Consider the following 6000-nt stretch of genomic DNA (forward strand, 5'->3'; position numbering starts at 1 on the left):
CTCCGAGAAGGAGGAAGCGAAGGAAAGCCTCGCGCCGACGCCGCGCCGGTTGCTCTCCAAATCTGGGCGCCTTTTGACAGCCATTTTCATTTCCTCCCGCTCCCCCCGTCGGGGACCCCCTCTCGACCCGGAGGCGCGGGCGCGGCCGCAGGAGCGGGCTGCCGGGTGCCCGGCCCACGAAACAAAGAACTTCGGGCGGGACGTACCTGCGGCGGCGGCTGTCAAGTCCCCGAACTTCCCATAGACCCGCGTCCGGGGCGCGGGCGGGCGGCTTCGGGCTCCGCGCGGCCGCGGGCGGCTCGGGCTACGGCGAGCGGCCGGGCCGGGCGCGGGGTGCGCCCGCCGCGGGCATGGTGCGGCGCGGGCGGCCGCCGGGCGCGCGGGGAGGGCGGGCGAGCGGCGAGGGCGAGTCGAGGCGGCGAGTGTGCGCGAGGGCGAGTGTGCGAGCGCGCCGGTGCCGGTGGCGCTGGCCCTGCCCGCTCCCTCCCGCTCGTGCAGCTCCGGCATCGGTTTCAGGGATCTTGTAATCCGATCCCTTCTGACTCACAGGCCCTGAGTGACAGTTCTGATTTGGTTCACCCGCGGGAGGGAGGGGGAAGAGAAAGAAAGCAAGCCCCCACAGCAGTCCCCTCCGGGCATCCAATCGACTTTCTGGAAGAAGGTCCCATCCCGGCCCGGCCGCCCGCGCTGGGTGGAGGAGCCCCCCGCCCCGACCCCGCGCCGCCGGCGCTACTCACGGGCTGGAAAAGTTGTCCCTCGGCTCTCCCTTCCCTCCCTCGCGCTCCCTCCTTCCCTCTTCTCCTCCGCTTCCTCCTCCTCCTCCCCGCGCTCCTCCTCCCCCAAGTTTTAACAGAAGTTGCCGGACTCTCCCCTCTCCCCCGCGCTCCCTCTTCCTCCGCCCCCGCCCCCGCCCCGTCCCTTTTCTTTCTGCCACTCTCCAGCGCGGTGGGGACGCGCCGAGCAGCAGGACGCCTGCCGCCGCAGGGGGCGAAGTTGGGAAAACTTGGGAGTGCTGCTCGCCTTACTTTTGCTTTCTCGCTCCTTCCAGGCCGCGCCGGGGCCCGCGCTTCCCCGCCCGCCGGGTCCCCGCGCCGGGAGCGGGTCCCAGCTGCGACGCGGGCAGCGGCGGCGAGGAGGCGGCGCGCCGCAGGCCGGGGTCGGGGGCTGGGGGGAGCCCGGGCGCCCCGAGCCACGCGCGCGCCTCTCCCCGCCGTCTGCCTCCTCCGCCTCCTCCGCCCCTCCCGGGTCCTCACTCAGACATATTCATGCCTGCTCCTCCTCTTCCCCCTCCTTGACCCCGCGCCCGCTCGGCGCGCCGAGGCCCCACCCACCCGGTGAGGGGAAGGGGGCCCGGGCGTGATGTCACGGCCGCCCTCCCCGCCTGCGCCCGCGGCCCCGCCCGGACGCCCCAGCCGCCCCCACCCCGGCGCCCCGCGCGCGGTGCTGCGTCCTGCCAGCTCCCATCGCCTCCCACCCCGCCTCTGCTCTCCTTTCTCTTGCTCCCGGTTTGGGTTCCCCTTTCTTCTTTTTAAGGCCTCTCTGATCACACCCTGCATTGACCCCCCCCCTTTTTTACAGTTCCCCAAGCCAACCCTGAAACTCCCTTGCTCCGCAAAGGATGCTTCTGGAAGTTCAGGGTTTTCCTCTCCACTGGACTCATCTGCCCTTGGGGCCAAATCTGGGAAGTGGGAACTCCCACTACACAGCCTGCAGTCCCCATGGGCCACTTTGTAAAGGACACAAAAACAAAGACCCCGCGGCTTTGGAGCCTGGAGTACAACGTGGTGCTTTCCCCTGAGCTGCAAAGCGTCTCAGCCCCTGATTTATTTGCAGCGGCCCATACTAGTGAAATTTATTTTCCATCCTTCTTCAACCAGGCAGGCTACGTTCATCTGTTCCCTTTGAATGTACCCAACCTGGACCTGTAGCTGAAAAAAGGAATTGGGGGGAGGGGGGGAATGAACAAGCGAAGAAAAAGAGCGAAAAGAAAATCCTGTGACATCCCCAAATCCATTCTTCTGGGGTAAGTGGAGAGTCTCAGCCACCCACCAGCCGCCAGCCATGCAGGGAGCTAAGCGAGGGTGCACTTGTGTTGACTCGCTGAGCTCCTCTACTGAAGGAAGAACGTGGGTGGATGAATGATTAGCTATTATGATTTGAAGAGCATTTCGAGATTCAAATGCTTAACTGGAGAATTTTTTAACGAAATCGATGGTGGTATTCACCATTTGTTTCCTGAGACTTGTTGCTTATCTCAAAGACACGACAGAAGGAGACCCTGACCTCAGTTTTTATGGCAGAAGCAGGAGATGCAGTAGGGCTGTAGGTCCTTTTTAGCCATTTATTTTAATATTTCTCTACCTTAGCACTCTTTGAAAAAATAAATAAACCAGGACTTTACTCCTCATACAGAGCAGGGATCTCAGGATACCTGGGTGGTGGTCCCAGCTTCCCCTCCCTCACTGGCCTCAGGCCCAGGCCAGGGAGGATTCTCTGAGCCTCCCTAGGCTCTTGAGTCCATCTGTGGGATGATGATAGGAAAACCAGGCCACAAGCCTCCCAGGATGTGTGTGGGTTTGCAATGAGATAATGCGTGTGAAAGTATAAAGGGACACAAATGTGTAAGAATTATTACCATCCTTTTGCAATTGCAGAGAACTACAAGCTACTCTTTCCCATATATACTCCTCCAGCATCAGGCACAATTTTTTTTTTTTTTTTTTTTTTGGGTATTCAAGTACTGCTTCTGCCTCAATCACAAGAATGCAAATAATATATCCCGATAGCCTCCTCTGTTCACCCACTGGCAAAAAATAAATAAAAAGAAGAAAGACAGCCAATAAATCAACAACTTGAATAAACTAGATGTTTTGACTTTTACTTAAAACAGTCTTCTAGCACATTTTGGATCATGAAGATCTCGATTCTCAGTTTTTTTAAAAGACAAGAACAAAGAAAAGGCAGCTAATCTTTCCTCTTATGCTCATCAGAATAGCGAAAAACAAAAGGGAAAGAAGATGCTGGCGTCTCCTGTGTGTCCCCATTTCTTCACCTTAGATTCTTGGCAGAGCCTAATTGCTCTCCGCCTGATTGGTAAACATCGGAGTGGGTGCATTTTGCAAAATGGTGGAGTTTAAAAAAATGATTTGCCTTAGTGTGAGTTAAATAATGCCATAATGCTGTGACTTTCTGTCTATTTGAACACAAGAACTCTTTTTCCAAATGAAATCTTCTGTGGAATCCTAAAGCGTGAAAGAGAGTTACTCCCGTCATAATTGGGATGGTGGGGTCTCAGAGCCCAGCCCCCTCACCTTTCTCTTGTCACCCACCCCTTTTCTGCAGTGGCTCCTAAGACATCTCGAAAAATCCCAAAGTCACACTGAAAACATTGCAACCTCCCTGTAATGATAAACAGGCACTTACAGATGTACTGGGCTCTGAGGTTGCCCTGCCTCCATACCTAAAATTCCACCATTATACATTCATTTATTGCTCTTTCTCATCGGTTCTCTTTTCAAAGGCAAATATCCTAGGAAATTTTAATATAGTGAGTCCTCAACATGATTAAGCATATAAGACCGATTTTTTTCTTCTTTGGCAAAAATTGGATGAAGTAGGAAACTTGAAGATATTTGTATTCGTTTCCTAGGGCTCTCGTAACAAACTACCACAACCCGAGTGGCTTAAAACAACAAAAATCTCTTGTCTTACAGTTCTGGGGGCTAGAAGTCCAAAATCAAAGTCTCACCAGGGCCTTGCTCCCTCTGAAACCTCTAGAGAAAGATCCTTCCTTGCCTCTTCCTAGCTTCTGGTGGGGTCTATCGATCCTGGTGTTCCTTGGCTTGAAGTTGATTCACTCCAGCTCCTGCTTCCTTCGTCATAGGGCATGCTTCCCTGCGTCTCTCTCTCCTCTTCCTAAGGACATCAGTCATACAGGATTAGAAACCCACCCTAGGCCAGTATGACCTCATCTTAACTGAGTACATCTGCAACAACCCCCTTTCCAAATCAGGTCACATTCTGCCATTCGGGGAGTCAGAACTGCAAGAGATCTTTTTCCGGAGGGACTCAATGCAACCCATAACCACACTGAAAGAGATAGTGGGGGGGGGGGACGAAGGCTCCGCAATGGAGAGGACAAACCCCACAAGCTCCCCTGCGTGTCCTTGCCCTGTTGTGTGTGCTGTGCACAGCTACCATTCTTGCCCTTTCTCACCACTGCAGCTTTTCCATCTCCTCACAGTGGCCCCCAATTAATTGTTGGGAAATTCCAAGGGGATATGTCATGTGTACTGAAAAACTCCTAGCTGCAAGTGACAAAATTCCAGCTCCTATTGGCTGAAGTTAAATTTAAAGGAGGGGAGAGGGAAGGTGATGCCCGAAAAGTCTGCATGTGTGTAGGTAGGCTTCAGGCAAGGTAAGATCCAGGGTCTCAAATGATGTCTGCTGAATTCTATTTCTTTCAGCTAGGCGTTATTCACACTAATACAAACTTTCTTTGGGCAGCCAAAGACGTGGCTGGACACAGCTGCACTTTACATAGTCAGTCCTACTGTTTGCATTCCCAGAGAATAAGCACCTTGTCCAAGGGGACACACTATTCCTCTTGGCCAGGCAAGAGAGATAGTTGCATGCCAGGCAAACAGTGAACACATAGGCTGTATAAAACCCACCGTGATGACTGCCATTTTCTTCCTCTTGTGCTGGTCTCCTCCTGTAAATGCAGGACTACCACTTCTGCTTCCATTGTCCATCATAGGGCTGCCTGCTGGGAGGTGACGCCTTCCATGCGCCATGTTCTCAGGCATCCTCAGTACTATGAATTCCCAAACATCCCACGTCTGTGTGGCGAGACAGCTTTTGGTCTTTGGAGTTATACTTGATCACAAGGCTCTCTCCAAGCAGATGCAAACATTCACACACACCCAGGTAAGTACCCACCTCCCCATCCCCCAGTGAGACTCTACTGTTGGACCAAGCCTATCTACTGTGTACTTTCTTCATTAACGGTGAGTTATTTCCCAGGAGGCTCCTCGGCCGGACATGCAAATAGGCTACTTACAGATAGCATAACTAGCCTACCCAACATTTCCAAACCTTTCTGAATTACAGCAAGAGAAAACAGCTTAACACTGAAACTAGGACCATTAGTGTCTCTGATTGTCTCAGAAGTTTGTAGGTACTGGTTAAGACGCACTTCCCTAGAGATTCTCAACACCTTGAAAAGTGGTGGGAATTCAAATACTATATTGCCTACATTTGAGAAACAGATTCCAGAACAAAAAGATTTCTTAAGTCTGTCCTTGTTCCCCAAACTGGCCTGCCCCCTGAGTGAGAGCAGCTGGAGAAGCCAGAAAGCCCTCTCTCTCCCCGGCCAGAAAGCCCTGACTCGCAGAGCTATGTCATGGATGTACTTAAGAGAGGGGAACTCGGTGGGAGGCATACAAGGAGAGAGAGCAAGAACCAAGGTTCTAGACCCCAGTGTCACCCGCTCATGATGCTCTCTGCAGCTCACCCTCCCCCCTCTGACCTCCTAATTTCCTAAAGTGCTCTTTTCTGGATTCGCTCCCAGGGCCACGACAAATGATTCCTAGACTGAGCTGATTTGACTTCCTGAGGGCAACACTCGGCCCATGTTGGTTTCCTGCTGCCCTTTCTCATTTCCTGGCATCGTGGTTCTGCGCTCACTGCACCCACCAGCCAGGGTGCGTGGAGGGAAAGCACTGGAGGATGTCGGCCAGTTCTCAGCTGCACACATGTCTCGGGAGCGCCCCTGGGAAGGAAACACTCCCTGAGGGGGAGCAGAGTGGACCCACGTGAGCTTCCCCACGCTGACTGGCTGGTTGCCAGCGAGGGCGTATGCATCACACAGGTGCCCTTCCCAGGGTCTCTCACTCAGCACCCCCGTAATTTATTCTTCCATCTTCCTGGAACACTGGGATTATAAATGTAACCCAGATGTCAGCTGTGTCCCTCTTCACCTTGGAGATGTAGCTGTAA

General features: G+C 53.8%; 1 protein-coding gene across 3 annotated transcripts in view; it reads right to left on the reverse strand.

Moving 5' to 3' along the window:
* Positions 1-828, reverse strand: part of GLI3 (GLI family zinc finger 3) — a 263705-nt gene extending 262877 nt beyond the window's left edge. For 2 of the 3 annotated variants that reach the window (XM_087861211.1, XM_087861210.1), the window contains exon 1: positions 738-828. The gene's annotated coding sequence lies outside the window, so the exon portion shown is untranslated. The remainder of the gene's footprint in view (positions 1-737) is intronic. The other variant, XM_087861212.1, reaches the window with a different exon arrangement.
* Between the last annotated feature and the right edge of the window lie 5172 nt (positions 829-6000).

This window comes from Ursus americanus, chromosome 3 (genome assembly GCF_024610735.1).
Source record: "Ursus americanus isolate L20-20 chromosome 3, mUrsAme1.1.p, whole genome shotgun sequence".
Classification (NCBI taxonomy): Eukaryota; Metazoa; Chordata; class Mammalia; order Carnivora; family Ursidae; genus Ursus; species Ursus americanus.